Source organism: Bubalus kerabau, chromosome 10 (genome assembly GCF_029407905.1).
Source record: "Bubalus kerabau isolate K-KA32 ecotype Philippines breed swamp buffalo chromosome 10, PCC_UOA_SB_1v2, whole genome shotgun sequence".
In the NCBI taxonomy this organism is placed as follows: Eukaryota; Metazoa; Chordata; class Mammalia; order Artiodactyla; family Bovidae; genus Bubalus; species Bubalus kerabau.
In genome coordinates this window covers 79,878,414-79,897,120 of record NC_073633.1, presented here as the reverse complement: position 1 = coordinate 79,897,120, position 18,707 = coordinate 79,878,414, and the positions used below count along the sequence as shown (strand labels likewise).

The window sequence follows — 18,707 nt, the reverse complement described above, 5'->3', positions numbered from 1 at the left end:
CTGAACCAACAATATACAAAAGGTCCCCTTTTATCATATGACCTCCAATATTTGTATTTGTGGTCTTTTTAATGGCAGTCATTCTGACAGGTATGAGGTCATATTTCATTGTTGTATTGCTTTGTCTTTCTCTGATAATTAGTGATATTGAACATCTTTTCATGTGATGCCTCTTGTATGCCATGTTTGGAAGAGTATCTACTCAAATTATCCACCTGTTTTTAATCTTTTTCTAATGGCATCACTGACTTGATGGACGTGAGTCTCAATGAACTCCGGGAGTTGGTGATGGACAGGGAGGCCTGGCGTGCTGCGATTCATGGGGTCGCAAAGTTTGGACACAACTGAGTGACTGATCTGATCTGATCTGATTGATTTGTATGAGCTATTTATATATGTTGGACATTAACCTTTTACCGGTCATATTATTTGCAAATATCTTCTCCCATTTAGTTGGTTATAGTTTTGTTTTGTTGATGGTTTCATTTTCTGGGGAAAAGTTTTTAGTTTAATTAGGTTCCATTTATTTATTTTTGCCTTTGTTTCTTTTGCTTTCAAAGATAGAGCCAAAAAATATTGCTACAATTTATGTCCCAATGTGTTCTGCTTATGTTTTCCTCTAGGAATTTTATAGTAGCAGTCTTAATCCATTTAGGTTTTTAATTCACTTTTAGTTTATTTTTGTGTACAATGTTACAGACTGCTCTAACATTATTCTTTTACATGTAGTTATCCAGTTTTTCCAGCACCATTTATTGAAGAGACTGTTTTTTCTCCATTATTTATTCTTGTTTCATTTATCACATATTAATTGACAATAAGTGTGTGAGTTTGTGTCTGGGACCTCTATTCTGCTTCCTTGATCTATGTGTGTTTTTGTGCTGGTACCATACTTTTTTGATGACTGAAGTTTTGTGGTTGAGTCTGAAGTCAGGAAGCTTGATTCCTCTAGCTTTGTTCTTTCTTAAGATCGCTTTGGCCATTCAGGATCTTTTGTGTTTACAGTTTTTAAAATTATTTGTTCTAGCTCTGTCTGTGAAAAATGCCATTGGTATTTTGATAGGTATATGACTGAATCTATTGATTGCCTTTGGTAGTATTGTCATTTTAACAATAAGAGAGCTTCTGATGGAATAATATGTTATATCCTTCCATCAGTTTGTGTTGACTTCAGTTTCTTTCATCAGTGTCTTGCAGTTTTCTGACTACAGGTCTTACCTTCTTAGATAGGTTTTTTCCTAGGTATTTTATTCTTGCGGATGCAGTGGTAAATGGAATCATTTCCTTAATTTCTTTTCTTGATAGTTTGATGTTAATATATAGAAATGCATCAGGTTTATATATATTAATTTTGTATTTTTAAACTTTATCAGATTCATTGATGAGCTCTAGTAGTCTTTCCTTTTTGTCTGGTGGCCTGTTATGGTGCATGAGGCCAATAGCTTCGGATCTTGCCCATTCAGGTTGGGGAGTGAAGTGCTGGGGCCCCTTTTGCCCTTTGCCATGAAAAAATAAATTTTTTCGCTCCAGTACACTGCTTGGATAAGGAAATGGCAACCCACTCCAGTGTTCTTGCCTGGAGAATCCCAGGGACGGGGAAGCCTGGTGGGCTGCTGCCTATGGGGTCGCACAGAGTCGGACACGACTGAAGCAACTTAGCAGCAGCAGCAGCAGTAGTTTTCTGGTAGCATCTTTAGGGTTTTCTATATATAACATCATGTCATCTGCGAACAGTGACAGTTTTACTTCTTCCCTTCCAGTTTGTATTACTTTTGTTTCTTTTTTTTTTTTCTGATTGCTGTGGCTAGGACTTCTGAAATTATGTTGAATAAAAGTGATGAACATGGACATCTTTGTCTTATTGCTGATCTTAGTGAAAATGCTTTCAACTTTTCACTATCGAGTATGATGATGACTGTTTGTTATATGGCCTTTATTATGTTGAGGTATGCTCCTTCTATGCCTATTGTCTCGAGAGTTTTTAATTATAAACTTATGTTGAATTTTATCAACAGCTTTATTTGCCTCTGTTGAGATGATCATATGGTTTTCATTCTTCATTTTGTTAATGTGGTGTATTACATTGACTATTTACATATATTGAAAAAATCCTTGCACTCCTGGGATAAATCACACATGCTCATTGGGTACAATCCTTTTAATATATTGTTGGACTCAGTTTCCTAATATTTTCTTGAGGATTTTTACATCTATGTTCATCAGTGATATTGGCTTGTAATTTTCTTCCTTTTTGAAATATCTGTGTCTGGTTTTGGTATCAGGGTGATACTGGCCTCATAGAATGAGTTCAGAAGTGTTCCTACCTCTGTAAATTTTTTGGGGGGACAATTTCAGAAGGATAAGTGTTAACTTTTCTCTAAATATTTGATAGCATTTACCTATGAAACCATCTAGTCCTGGACTTTTGCTTGTTGGGACTTTTAAAATTACTGATTCAATTTGAGTACTGGTCCTTGGTCTATTCATATTTTCTATTTCTTCCTGGATCGGTCTTAGGAGATTGTACCTTTTTAAGAATTTGTCCTGGGAGGTTGTACCTTTTTAAGAATTTGTCCATTTCTTTTAGATTGTCCATGTTATTGGCATGTAATTCTTCTTAGCAATCTCTTATGATCCTTTTTAAGGTGTTCATGGTTGTAACATTTCAAATTAAATCTCAAGTGTTAGTCGCTCAGCATAACACTTTGTGACTGTACCCCACCAGGCTCCCCTGTCCATGGAATGCTCCAGGCAAGAATACTGGACTAGGTTGCTATTCCTTTCTCCAGGGGATCTTCCCAATCCAGGGGTCAAACCCAGGTCGTCTGCATTGCAGACAGATTATGGTCAAGAGCTAACTACTGTTCTGACTTCTGACTTTTAATACTTTGTTTAGTTCCACCTCTTTGATTTTTAGAGTTATATGAATAGAAATACATATTTCATACCCATTTTATCCGGCTTCTTTCACTCAATATTGTTTTGTTGGAATCGTTCATGTTGCCTATAGTTGTTCACTAATATCCACTGTAGTTTTCTACTAAATAAATATACTTCAACTTGTCTGTTCTACTCCTGATGGACATTTGGGCTTCCAGTTGGATTATTATAAACTATATTGCTACAGAATCTTGTGTATGCCTCTTTATTTACATTTGTATAACATTTTTGAGAGGAGATATACACCTAGAAGTGAAATTTCTTAGAGTATGCTTTTTTTAAAAATTTTATTTTATTTTTAAACTTTACAATATTGTATTAGTTTTGCCAAACATCGAAATGAATCCGCCACAGGTATACCCGTGCTCCCCATCCTGAACCCTCCTCCCTCCTCCCTCCCCATACCCTCCCTCTGGGTCGTCCCAGTGCACCAGCCCCAAGCATCCATATCGTGCATCGAACCTGGACTGGCAACTCGTTTCATACATGATATTATACATGTTTCAATGCCATTCTCCTAAATCTCCCCACCCTCTCCCTCTCCCTCTCCCACAGAGGCCATAAGACTGATCTATACATCAGTGTCTCTTTCGCTGTCTCGTACACAGGGTTATTGTTACCATCTTTCTAAATTCCATATATATGCATTAGTATACTGTATTGGTGTTTTTCTTTCTGGCTTACTTCACTCTGTATAATAGGTTCCAGTTTCATCCACCTCATTAGAACTGATTCAAATGTATTCTTTTTAATGGCTGAGTAATACTCCATTGTGTATATGTACCACTGCTTTCTTATCCATTCATCTGCTGATGGGCATATAGGTTGCTTCCATGTCCTAGCTATTATAAACAGTGCTGCGATGAACATTGGGGTACACGTGTCTTTTTCCCTTCTGGTTTCCTCAGTGTGTATGCCCAGCAGTGGGATTGCTGGATCATAAGGCAGTTCTATTTCCAGTTTTTTAAGGACTCTCCACACTGTTCTCCATAGTGGCTGTACTAGTTTGCATTCCCACCAACAGTGTAAGAGGGTTCCCTTTTCTCCACACCCTTTCCAGCATTTATTGCTTGTAGACTTTTGGATCGCAGCCATTCTGACTGGCGTGAAATGGTACCTCATAGTGGTTTTGATTTGCATTTCTCTGATAATGAGTGATGTTGAGCATCTTTTCATGTGTTTGTTAGCCATCTGTATGTCTTCTTTGGAGACATGTCTATTTAGTTCTTTGGCCCATTTTTTGATTGGGTCATCTATTTTTCTGGAGTTGAGCTATAGGAGTTGCTTGTATATTTTTGAGATTAGTTGTTTGTCAGTTGCTTCATTTGCTATTATTTTCTCCCATTCTGAAGGCTGCCTTTTCACCTTGCTAATAGTTTTCTTTGTTGCGCAGAAGCTTTTAAGTTTAATTAGGTCCCATTTGTTTATTTTTGCTTTTATTTCCAATATTCTGGGAGATGGGTCATAGAGGATCCTGCTATGATGTATGTCGGCGAGTGTTTTGCCTATGTTCTCCTCTAGGAGTTTTATAGTTTCTGGTCTTACGTTGAGATCTTTAGCTTTAGTAGATACTCATCAAACAAATTTTACAAGTGGTTGTATGAATTTGTACACCCACCAGCAATTTATGAGTGTTCAGTTTTTCTACATCCTCACCAATATTTGTTGTTTTCTTTCTCATTTGAGCCATTCTGGTGAGTGTGTAAGGGAAACACATTGTGGTTTTAAATTGCACTGCCTTGATTCCTATTTAAGATGAGTACTGTTCCATATAGTTAATAGTAATTTATATATAGCTTTTTCTTGGTAAAATGTTCATTTTTCTATTGGGGTTATCTATCTTTATTCTTAATAATTTGTAACAATTCTTCATAAATGTTGCGTGTGAGTCCTCTATAGGGTATAGGTATTGAATGTCACTCTGATTGTCTTTTGATTCCCTTCATGGTGTTTCTCAAAGAACAGAAAGCTTTAATTTTAATGTAGTTAGTTTCATTTATTCTTTTCCTCCTTTTTGATTCCCACTTTCTGCTTGGTGTTTAAGAGATCTTTTCTTATCTTAAGGTACTGAAGATTTTCTCCTATATTTTCTTTTAAGAGCTTTATGGATATGGCTCTCCTTATTTGGATCTGCAATCTATCTCGTTTATTTTTGTGTTATAATGTGAGATAAAGGGCAAGGTATTTCGGGTATTCCATTTATCATATACCTGTATTGAAAAGATTATTTTCCCCTATTTACTATACTATTACTTTAATCATAATTCAGTGTCCAAATATGTATGGGTCTATTTCTGGACAGTCTATTCTGTTCATTTGTTTATTTGTCTATTCATGTGCTACTATAGAGTGAATAATTATGTTCCCTCAAAATTCATGTCTTGAAATTTACTCCCTAATGTGATGGTATTTTGAAGACAGGCCTCTGGAAAATGAGTAAGTCATTTGGTAGAGCCATAAATGGGATTAGAATCCTTATTTAAAGAGGCCCCAGAGAATTTCCCTCTCCTTTCAGTTAAAGATGAGCCAGGGCTTCCCTGGTGGTGCAGAGGGTAAAGAATCTACCTACAATGCAGGAGACCTGGGTTCTATTCCTGGATCAGGAAGATCCCCTGGAGAAGGGGATGGCTACTCACTCCAGTGTTCTTGCCTGGAGAATCCCATGAATAGAGGAGCCTTGTGGGCTACAGTCCATGGGGTCTCAGAAATTCGAACACAATTGAGTGACCAAACACACACACATAAAAACCAGGAAGTGGGCCTCACCATATACCAAATCTACCAACGTTTTGATCTTGAATTTCCCAACCTCTAGAACTGTGAGAAATATATTTCAGGTGTTTATAAGTCACCCATGAAATTCATGCAACCATGAAATTAAAAGACGCTTACTCCTTGGAAGAAAAGTTATGCCCAACCTAGACAGAATATTAAAAAGCAGAGACATCACTTTGCCAACAAAGGTCCTTTTAGTCAAGGCTATGGTTTGTCCAGTAGTCATGTATGGATGTGAGAGTTGGACTATAAAGAAAGCTGAGCACCGAAGAATTGATGTTTTTGAACTGTGGTATTGGAGAAGACTCTTGAGAGTTCCTTGAACTGCAGGGAGATCCAACCAGTCCATGCTAAAGGAAATCAGTCCTGAATATTCTTTGGAAGGACTGATGTTGAAGTTGAAACTCCAATACTTAGGCCACTTGATGTGAAGAACTGACTCATTTGAAAAGACCCTGATGCTAGGAAAGATTGAAGGTGGGAGGAGAAGGGGACGACAGAGGATGAGATGGTTGGATGGCATCACTGACTCAACGGACATGAGTTTGAGTAAACTCAGGAGTTGGTGATGGACAGGGTGGCCTGGCATGCTGCAGTCCATAGGGTCACAAAGAGACACGACTGACTGAGCGACTGAACTGAATTGATAAATCACCCAGTCTATAATATTCTGTTGTGGCAGGCTGACAAGACTAAGACATATGCTATACCACAGTATCTTAATTACTATTGTTTTTAATAGGAAAATATAGGCAGTATGTCTTCTAGTATTTTTCCTATCAACTGGTTGTAATTTGGCTATTGTATACATTTTACATATCCATATAAATTATAAAATTGCATTGTTAATTCTTCAAAAGATCCTGCTAGGGTTTTGATTTGCATTATAATAAATCTATGAATCAATTAGGGGAGAGCTTCTTCCATCTTCACAATAGTCAGTGTTCCAGACCATACACATGGTCTGTCTCTGCATTTATTTATCATTTATTTTTATATTCTCTATGCAAAATTTTCCAGGAACCCAGCTGACCCTCAAAAACATAAACTCTCATACTCCTTCTCCTTCCCTGCTTATGTCCTCAATCAACTATGATCTCTCATAGTCTCCCTTTTATCCCATGTGATTCTCAACTAAAAATAATTAGCTTACTCCTCAGAGATTATCTTTCATTCAGATCCAAAATTCTCTGAATTATCAGATGAGCTATATAGTTTGTGCTTTCTAAGGAAACAGGGCAAAGATTCTTCTCAGGTTACATATTATTTTACCTGTGTTATTAGGAGACAATACCTCCAATCACAGTAATGTATGGAATATAATGCCCTTCCACATAAGGATAACACAACTAGCTAACAATAAATAATAGCTAATAATAAATAGAAAATGATACTGGCAGATCTATCTTGACTGTAAGCATATTTGTAAACATATTTCCAAATACAATAAATCACAGATATATGTTTTAATTAATGAATAGTAATTTGGTACCAATATATGAATATATTATTATAGGAAGCTTCAAGTGAGGTTATCATATATTATACTGCCATTTAATACTCACATATAATTTTTCAAAATTTGTGCCCCAGAGCCTAGATCTCTTTAACCAGACCTTACAATGGTGAGAGCTCAAACTTTACTTCCAGGAGCCTCTGTTGGCTCTGCAGTGTGTGTATGCATGTGCATGTTGGTGGGAAACCGAACTGACATATCTCAGTCACTCAGTCAATCCACAGCTCTGTTCTTTATAAAACTGTAGTTTCCAACTCCTGACAACAGCAGCAAAAGAGACACTGATGTATAGAACAGTCTTATGGACTCTGAGAGAGAGGGAGAGGGTGGGAAGATTTGGGAGAATGGCATTGAAACATGTAAAATATCATGTATGAAACGAGTTGCCAGTCCAGGTTCGATGCACGATACTGGATGATTGGGGCTGGTGCACTGGGACGACCCAGAGGGATGGAATGGGGAGGGAGGAGGGAGGAGGATTCAGGATGGGGAACACATGTATACCTGTGGCGGATTCATTTTGATATTTGACAAAACTAATACAATTATGTAAAGTTTAAAAATAAAATAAAATTAAAAAAAAAGAAACAGCCACAGAGCTTCTCACTCTTCTTTGACTAGAATAACTAATTACAGTTTAGCACTGTGGGAACAAAGTTATTACCTAATACCCAATTCTAGACACTGCAATTCAATTACTGGCCCACACTCTTTAGAAGCACAACCTTGGTAATTAGCAGCAAACTTTCATCTTATCTCAGCACAGCATGTGAGCAGCTGCCTGTGGAGGAAGCAGAATCAAAACAAAAATAAAAGCAGCACATGTATGTATCCTAGCTCTGTAATTGTTACTGAGGGTCATAGGAGCCTCAGCAGAGCCAGGGTTTGATGAAAAGAATTTTGACATTTGGAAAATTGGGCAAGGGTGCAATCTTATAGCAAGAAGTTATGTTAGGAATAATTTAGAGAGAGTAAAGTAGATTGTCTTATTTCATATATCTGAAGATAGTTAAAGCTGAAAAGAACTAAATCCAGCCTTGTCATAAGTGAAGGGAAAGCTGGTAGTCATGTCCGACTTTTTGTGACACCATGGATGACAGTCCATGCGATTCTCCAGGTCAGAATACTGGAGTGGGTAGCCTTTCCCTTCTCCAGGTCCCAGCCCAGGGATGGAACCCAGTTCTCCTGTATTGCAGGTGGATTCTTTACCAGCTGAGCCATCAGGGAAGACCAAGACATAAGAAGTTAGGTAAAGAAACTAAAGTCCCAAAAGATTATGGGACTTGTACAAAAGGTCACATAGCTAATTAGATCCCTGGCTAGGACTAGAACTCCAGTCTCCAAATGACCCATCATTGTTCTTTCCACTGGATCCTCTAAATATCAGGTCGCTTGCAAAAGGTGTTTTTAAGTTGGAAGGGGGCATTTATCACCAATTCTGTTTCTACTAGCTTTTACTAGAATGTAATGTATTGAAAGTATTGTACAAGTTATTCAAATGGAATAGAGATGTTCCAAAGAGGCAGGGAAATATTACTTGCACATTTAATTTAGCTTTTACAGAAAGTTCAATAATCCAAGTAGTGAACGAAAGAGGAGTGATTTCTACACAAGAACTTGGTTATTTTGCAATCAACAAATACAGACACCATTTTGAATTCAGCTGGGTCAACATATGCTATATTTATACCACTCATTAGATTCAACATAAGCAATTGATGTCTGTTTGACATAGAATAGCTAAATCAGCCTGATAAAATAGAGAATTATTTACCTGTATAACTAGATATTTAAGTACATCTGATATTTAGAAAGGCTGAGTGGCTCAGTCAACTTTATACAGGTAGTCAGAGATAGTATCCAAACCCTAGTCTCCTGACTCTCAGAGACATCTTTAAAAAAAATTGATGCACCATTTTAATCTACAAACAAGAGAGTGGACTTGGCTCTGAATCTAACTGAATGGTTGGCTATCCATCCAAATGCCCATTCACTTGATTCCTCTTGAGTTTCAGCTATCAAATTCCACAAAATAAAGAAATGTCCAAGAATTATTTTATGTAAATTTGATTCCAAATGTAAAAGATTGAAACAGTAAGATAGCATCTAGGCTAGATATACATAGCTAAATTTTTCTAGAAGATAACACTCCAACAGATAATTATTTACCTATCAATTTATATTTCCCAGCAGCAAAGAATTTGTGTGTGATAGTAACTAAAAGCTGCAACATTCTTTTAGCATCAAAGGCAAAAATGAACACATATTTAAATATACTAGCGTTGGTTTTTCAGACAAAACCGTAGAAATTTTCTTTCATTAAGAAAATATTTTTTGAGGTATTGTAACTGCCTTACTTCGATAATGGTTCTGCCTGAGGCACAGGAATTATCTTACAAGGCAAATGCTAAAGCCACACATTAGATGTGTTCCTGGGGACAAAGAAATAGTATCAAATGAGATCTAGTAGAGTAATATAGCTGAAAGTACATTGTAAACTATAAAACAAAATTATACATAGCATTAGGAGTGTCAGCGTGGAATAGTGGAAGGAACGCTGGAGTTGGCAGTAGAAAATAGATTTCAGTCCCAGCTTGGCCATTTGCTAGCTAAATGAATTCAGGCAACTCATGTAACTTCTCTGACCTTCATCTGTCAAATAGGGATAATAATAATTGCCCTGCCTGACTTGTAGAGTTTGGAGAAGGGGGATGAGGCAGCATATGCTTAAGTGTGTTATAAAATGTATCACATTTGACAAATGTTAAGCAGTGTTATTTTCTACTTGCATACTGAAGAGTCCTATTACATATTCATATGTCTGTATCTCCTTCCGTGTGTTAAACTTTCAGCCCAGTCATGACTTTGGTGTATGCTATTACTAAAGTGATTTAACCTCATTTATCATTTAATTTCCTTTTCCCTAGGCCTTTGATCCTTTAGATCCTTTGCATCTCTCCTAAATTTAGATAAGGCATTCTTAAATCAGAGAAATCTAGTTTTTGAGTTCAACAGAACCAGGCTGGAAACTTAGTTTTGTCTCTCATTAGTTGTGTAGACTTGGGGAAGATTTTAAAATCTCACTAAGCCTCAGTGTTTTAGTCTATAAAATGGATTATTGTTCAATTTAGATGAGCAAATAATCCATGGGAAATACTTAGTACAATTCCTCCAATCTGGTATTTTTATTGCAGCAATTCCAAGATGAAGACATGTGGACACAATTGCTACTGTGACAGAATAACTATGTTATCAAAAACATTGTGATCTAATGGTCCATTTATGGATTTTAGCCAATACTAATGGCTTTAGTCTTACATTGCATAGCAAGCAACATGTAATGGTGATTTTTTTTTAGTCAATTTTGTTCCTTTAAACTTGAGTGTTCTAAAAATTCTATAAGAACTTAAAAAGTAAAATAACTTTATTCTTCTGAATCTTCTAAATATCTAAATGCTTACAAATAGTTGCAGTTGAAAATTATAGTTCTTTAAGAAGGATCCTTTTTTTAATAGTATATGTATGCTGTGTTCAGATTCTGGGAAAATAAATTTTCTCTAATTTTTGTTTAGCACTGCCTAAACAATTATTTCCTTTTTATGACTTGTTCCCCAAAATTAATTTCATTTTTGTCTTTATCTATATATCAAGTACAGAGCCCCTGGAGGCTCAGACAGTAAAGAGTCTACCTGCAGTGTGGGAGACCTGGGTTCAATCCCTGTGTAGGGAAGATCCTCTGGAGAAGGAAATGGCCACCTTCTCCAGTATTCTTGCCTGGAGAATCCCATGGCCATGGGCTCGCAAAGAGTAGGACATGACTGCGTGACTTCACTTTCTTTTTCTTTCAACTATGTAAATGACAATTTTCTGCTCAATACGCTTGAAACTGTGATGTTGAATTCAAATTTGAATCTCCCATATATCTGTTGCCAGTAAAACTATGTGAGTGTTTGTTTAATTATTACCCTTCCATTGTTCTTGTCTTATGTAATTTATTTTCCTTCTTGGTTAACAATCAGTGTTTTAGTTTGTCTTAATCAGTAGTTATGGAAATAGTCTTAATTTCATGTCTATTTATTGATGAATTTATATTTTTTGTGTGTGCAAGATGACTTTTTCAAATTGAAGGTAATTTTTTTAAAAGTTTATGATTCTATTTTTAGGTATTATTTGATTTCTTAATTGTTGGAAAAAATATAACATAAAAATTTACCAGCTTTATTTAAACCATACAGTCCACTGTGTTAAACATATTCTCATATTTGTGTCACTGGAAATAAATTGTTGAGTATCAGCTTAAATTGATACCAAGAGTGAGACTCTATCAACATTAATTCTAAAATATGAGGCAGTAACTTAACAGGAATAGAAATAAGTAAGGAAATTGATATTTGAGGCATGAAAAGATGGAAACCAATATTTTACAGTAATGAAACATGCGGTATAGTGGCCACCTGTGATTGTGTTCCAATGCACTAGTTCTTTTGGAAAAGTTTGGAAAGCAGAATTCGAGTAGTGAGTGGGGGTTGTGACTGGTTACATCTAGCAAGGCATAAGAAGAAAGAGGTGATCACAGGCAAGAACTGGATGGCCTGTAGGCAGATATGGAAAGGATTTAGAACATGAAAATGTAAAAATAAGACAGAAAAGTTTTTGTACAAAAATGACTTTTTGGTACAAAAAATGTCTAGATGGTTTTATGGCTTCCCTGGTGGCTCAACCTTCCTGATAAGGAATCCGCCTGTAATGTAGGAGACCTGGGTTCAGTACCTGAATTAGGAAGATCCCCTGGAGAAAGGAATGGCCATCCTCTCCAGTATTTTGGCCTGGAGAATTCCATGGACTGTATAGTCCATGGGGTTGCAAAGAGTCGGACACGGCTGAGTGACTTTCACATGGCAAAGATCAGATAATAGAGATATGATATCCCATCAAACCTGATGCTTTCAATGTAGTTTCCATCATGGAGAAAGAGACAGAGGCAGAGACTGAGAGTAACAGAGACATGGTGCCAAGAAAGTAAAGGATTAAACCAGACTTGAGAACTATATCTAGGAAATACCTTTTTTTGAGGTTGCAGGAATATGGAGTCGACTATAAACAGATCAGAAGCTAATTTTTTAAAGATAATTATATGGCCAAAGAAACCATCAGTTCAGTTCAGTTCAGTCACTCAGTCGTGTCTGACTCTAACCCCATGAACCACAGCACACCAGGCCTCCCTGTCCATCACCAGCTCTCAGGGTTTACCCAAACTCATGTCCATTGAGTCGGTGATGCCATCCAACCATCTCATCCTCTGTCATCCCCTTCTCCTCCTGCCTTCATTCTTAAGCTTGGTCTTAAAAAATCATTTTTTTGTTTTTAATGTGAGCTCAAAACCAAACCTCAGGCCCCTAATCTGCAGGCAGGAAGAAGCTGAGGAAGCTCTACAGTCTTGAAATAGGATAAAATTTCCAACTCCAATAACAGGTTTGAACTGTAGAGGGAAATGGACAAAAATGAGCATCCAAAGAAAAGGAATAATGAGCCACAGAGAACAGTGGATGATAGAACTTATCCCACATAGTAGACTGAGAAACTCATAAAGGACTTTACCCCACTGCCAGGGCAGAGGGGCATCACAGTGCCTGCCTGGCAGATCTCATCATTATCTGGGACCAGTGATGGCTGAGCCTCTCAGCCGTGATTCCCTACAGCTTTTAATGGGAGTGTTAAGTCAGGTATACTGCTTTTGTTCCACTTTGATACATTGTGCACATGTTTATATATGTATGTATGTATATATGCATGCATCTGTGTGTGTGTGTGTGTGTGTGTGTGTGTCTAGGGGGACAGATAGCTTGTCTTTCTAGTTTATAGGATACCATATCAGGTTTCACCATCAGAAAATGGTACTGCTATTTATACTTTTGTGTAGCCTAAAGAGAGACCTTAAAATGTTTTAATATTTTCTTAGATTGTTTATCCAGTACATCTGCAAACTCCATTAGTCTTACTCGCAAAATAAATTCAGAATTTGACCACTTGTTACTACCTCCATTTCTATCTCTCTTGTCTTAGTCAAACATGATGTCTCAGCAGAGTTACCCAAAAAGCTTCCTGATTGGTACCTTCTTCCTGTCCTTCTGACTATATAATTTATTTTTTCCCACAACAGCCTGAGCTATCCTTTCAGAGTGGAAGTGAGACCCTCTGCTCCAAAGTCTCCCACAGCATCTCCTCACATTTAAAAACCAAAGTCCATGGCCTCCTCTCCAACCTCCTCGGCAGTAATTCTCCCCATGGTTACTAAATGCCAGCAGCTCTGTCTTCCTCACTGTTCATCAAACATGCAGACGCCTTCAGCTCTGGTTTCCCCCGTCCCCATGGCCATCTGCATGACCAGCTTCTTCATTCCATGACTGTCTTCGCTCCAATATCACTTCCCAGTAGAGATCCAACCACTTTGCCTTCTCTAGGTTCTGATGCTCTTTCTTTTTCTTTGTAGCCCACATCACCTGACATTCTATGGAATAGTTAAGAGGTTTTGTTTTGTTTACTGATATATACATAACTCTTAAACAGGGCTTGAAACATGGTAAGTGTTTAACAAATACAGTGTGAATGATTATCTTATTTGCTTCTGTATCCCACCATTCATGTGCCATAAAATAAATGCCCTGAAGCGTCTGACTGCAACGCAGGAGATCTGGGTTCGATCCCTGGGTCAGGAAGATCCCCTGGAGAAGGAAAAGGCAACCCACTCCAGTATTCTTGCCTGGAGAATCCCATGGATGGAGGAGCCTGCTGGGCTACAGTCCACGGGGTCGCAAAGAGTCGGACACGACTGAGAGACTTCACATGACATGACATGACATGAGGATGTAGAATAGGACAGAAGCGAAGAGTCGGACACGACTGAGCGACTTCACTTTCACTTTTCACTTTCATGCATTGGAGAAGGAAATGGCAACCCACTCCAGTGTTCTTGCCTGGAGAATCCCAGGGACGGGGGAGCCTGTTGGACTGCTGTCTGGGGTCGCACAGAGTCGGACACGACTGAAGCGACTTAGCAGCAGCAGCAGCAGCAGCAGCAGCAGCAGCAGCAGCAGCAGTTCTACCTGGGCAGTAAGTGAAAGTCTCCCAGCACGGTGGCTTCCTGGATGCCCAGCCTTAAGACTTTGCTCTTAGGAGAAGAGCCCAGATCTTGGTTGAATACTCTGTTGCTGTTATCTTGAAATTCTTCATCATTTCGAACAAGAAGACCTGCTTTTTTTTTAGTGATATAATTCATGCACCATACAATTCACCATTTTAAAGGATACGGTTCAGTGATTTTTAGTACATTCACAAAATTGTGTAACCATCACCACTATCTAATTCCAGAGTATTTGCATTACCCGCAAAAGAAATCTCACACTTGCTAGGATTCATTCCCCATTTCCCATATCCCCTAAACTTTGGAAAACATTACTTCTTGACTAAATTTGCCTATTCTAAACATTTTATTTAAGTGAAATCATGCAATGCATGACACTTTGTATCAGGCTTATTGCACTTAGGGTGATATTTTCAAGGTGTCACATGGATCAGTACTTTGTTTCCTTTTATGGCTAGGTAATATTTTTTGTATGCGTATACCACATTTTGTTTGCTGATTCATTCATTATTAGATATTTGGGTTGTTTCTACTTTTTGGCTATCATGAATAGTGCCACTATGAACATTCATGTACAAGTTTTTGCATCACTACATTTTTATTTTTCTTGCATATATGCCTACTAGTGGAATTGCTGGGTTGTATGGCTACTCTATGTCACATTTTTGAGAAACTGACAAGCTGCTTTCCACAGAGGCATTTTTATATTTGCACCAGAAGTGTACGAGGGTTACAGTTACTCTACATCCTCCCAACACTTGGTATTTTCTGCTATTAATAATACTTGTTATCTTTTTATTATAGCCATCCTAGAGGAAGTGAAATTGTGGTTTTGGCTTGCATTTCCCTAATGACTAATGATGCTGAGCACCTTTTCATGTGCCAGTTGATAATTTGTATAGCATCTCTGGGTAAATATCTTTTCTAATTCTTTGACTATTTTTGTATATTTTTATTGAAGTACAGTTGATTCACAATGTTGTATTAGTTTCAAGTGTAAAGCAAAGTGACTTACGTTATTAATCGATCCCTCCCCCTTACTGTTTCTCTTCTGGTAAGCGTAAGCTTGTTTCTATTTCTATTGGCCTATTTCTCTTTTGTATATAAGTTCATTTGCAAAAGCTTTTTGAGATTTCATATATAAGTATTATTATATTTGTCTTTCTCTCTTAATTACTTAGCATGATAATCTCTAAGTCCATCCATATTGCTGCAAATGGTATTATTTCATTCTTTTTTATGATTAAGTTTTGAAGTTTAGTGAAGTCCAAATTATCTATTTAATATTTTTGGTAGCTTGAGATTTAGGTGTCTAAGAAAGCTTTGCCTTATTCAAGGTCACTAAAATTTATGCCTTGGGTTCTTTCTAGGAATTTTATAGTTTTAGCTCTTACATTTAAGTCTTTGATATATTTTTGAGTTGAATTTTCTATATGGTATGAGACTTGCATCTGTATCTATCTATCTATATATTTTTCTTTTTTGTGAACATGCAGTTGCTCCAGTGCCATTTGTTGAAAAGGTTAATCTTTCCTAATTGAATCCTCTTGGCATTCTTGTCAAAAAGCAATTGACCATAAATGCATAGGTTTATTTTTAGACTCTTAGTTCTATTCCATTGATGTATATGTCTGTCCTTATGCCAGTACCACATTGTCTTGATTACTAAAGCTTTGGAATAAGTTTTTAAACTGGAAAGTATGAATCCTCCAACTACATTCTTATATTTTGATATTTTTAGATATTCTGGGTCCCTCGCATTTCCACCTATATTTTAGGGTCAGCTTGTCAGTTCCTGAAAAATAAAATTTTTATTTTAATTCCTAATCAATTTAGGAATTAATTCTAGAGGAGAATTTGGGGGATATTGTCATGCTAACAATATTTAGTCTTTCAGTTTATAAACATGAATATCTATTGATTTGGATCTTTATTTGAACAATGTTTTATAGTTTTTGTGTATAAGTCCTGTGTTTCTTTGGTTAAAAATTTTCCTAAGTATTCTATTTTCTTTGATGCTGTCTTCTGACATTATTTTCTTAGTTTTATTTTTAGATCATTCATTACTAGTATAGAAATACAACTAACTTTTTATTGATTTTGTATCCTACATTTTTGCTCAAGTCCTTTATTAGCTCTACTAGTTTTTTGTCTGTATGTTTGTGTGTGTGTGCATGCATGCACAACTGTATGTGGATTCCTTAGGATTTTCTGTGTAACTAATCATGTCATCTCCAAATAGAGATGATTTTAATTCTTCTTCATTCTGAATGTCTTTTATTTCATTTTCTTGACAATTTCCCTGAGTATTAGCTTTATCACAGTGATGAACAGGAGTGGCAAGATGGTACATACCTGTCTCTTTCCTGAACTCTTGAAAGAGCTTTCAGTATTTTACCATTAAGTATGATATTAGAGGCCCTGAATTTTTATGTTGTATTTGGCCCTACATATTGTATAGCTGGGCTTCCCTGGTGGCTCAGATGGTAAAGAATATGCCTGTAATGCAGGAGACCTGGGTTCAATCCCTGGGTTGATCCCCTGGAGGAGGGCATGAAAACCCACTCCAGTATTCTTGCCTGGAGAATCCCCATGGACAGAGGAGCCTGGTGGGCTACAGTTGATAGGGTCACAGAGTTGGACATGACTGAGCAAGTACAAAAAAAAAAAAAGCACATTGTTTAGCTGGTCCTGACTCATAAAGACGAGCAGAGTGAGCTGAGGATTAAAGGATAAGTAGGAGCTCCCCAGCAGGTGAGGAGGAGGAGAGAGAACACTATGTGCAGTGTTCGATTCTAGATCTCAAATTGATTCAGTAGCTGGTGTGTGAAGGTCAAGTGAGAGTGAAGGAAAACAGAAGTTGGAAAGGAAGGTTAACTAACCACTGTAGGCTTGCTGACTGCATTAAAGAGCTTTGATTTTACTCTGTGATTTTTGTGTTTGGGACACTATCATATTTGATATATAATAGTAAAGAATGGAATAAAGGGAAATCTAGAAACTGAGACAGAGAAGACAAATCATGGATTATTGCAATATTTGAGACTGAGTCTAAACTTTGCCAGCTTTACCTTGGATTAGCTATAGTCTTGATTTTGAAGACTTTGGCTTCCTGCTTTTATATTTTTTTAATGAAAAAACTTTAGTAATAGAAATGCGTAATTATATCAGTTAAGTCTAGAATGTCCTGCTGCTGCTACTGCTGCTGATGCTAAGTCACTTCAGTCGTCTCCAACTCTGTGCAACCCCATAGACGGCAGCCCACCAGGATCCTCGTCCCTGGGATTCTCCAGGCAAGAACACTGGAGTGGCTTGCTGTTTCCTTCTCCAATGCATGAAAGTGAAAAGTGAAAGTGAAGTCGCTCAGTCGTGTCCAACTTTAGCGACCCCATGGACTGCAGGCTACCAGGCTCCTCCGTCCATGGGATTTTCCAGGCAAGAGTACTGGAGTGGGGTGCCATTACCTTCTCTCAGAATGTCCTGCATTTGCATCTTATTAACCACATCTATTCGTATTAGGCATTTCCCAACACATTAACAAAATCAAACAATTTTCTTTTTCTCTCATTTCCTTACTTTTTCCTTTCTACTCGCCTCCCTTCCTTCCTTTTTCTTTGTATTAATCACTTAATTAATTAATTCCTCAAAGCTCATTTAGGACCTAAGGGGCTGAACTAGATCTATAACACAGTCCTTGCCCTGGAAGAGCCTATGAATGGTTGAATTAAGCAAGGCAGCCATATTTCAAATCAGAGTGTGGTGTATCATTGTTATCCTTCAGTCACACATGGTCACCTCCCACAGCTCTGTCACCGAAGCCTTTGTTAAAAAAAGTTTATAGCATCTGATATGTACACAATAGTGATTGCTAAGTACTTCTTTGTTGTATTAGTTCAGGTTGGAATGGTTGAAAAGACTAGAGTTAGAATTAGTGACTAAGTTTATAGAAACAGTAAAAGGAACCAAAGCACCAAAACAACTAAGTCCTTAAAGACAGTCAGATAATCTGGAGCTGGTGTTTGATTGTGTAAGTAGCTATAAATTCCTAGTCAATTCTGTAGATTCACAGATCTGGGAAGCGATGAGCCATTTCAGAGAGTACACCTCTATCCTCCAAATTACATACTACTAAATCCATGTCATTAAATAAATGATTCTAACCCTTTTTCTCCCCTTGCTTTTATTGGATTTCAAAGTTCAGTACACATTCAAATTATTCAATTTTGATATCCCTTTTATTATCAAATGTCCTACTTTTGAAATGGAAAGCTCAGTTGGCCATGTTCCCTGTCAAGTTTAAGAAGCTTTTATCATTTAAATAAATTAAACCTTCCA

General features: G+C 37.2%; 1 protein-coding gene across 7 annotated transcripts in view; it reads left to right on the top strand.

Moving 5' to 3' along the window:
* Positions 1-18,707, top strand: part of KCNH5 (potassium voltage-gated channel subfamily H member 5) — a 350,572-nt gene that overhangs the window by 325,376 nt on the left and 6,489 nt on the right. The window lies entirely within an intron of this gene.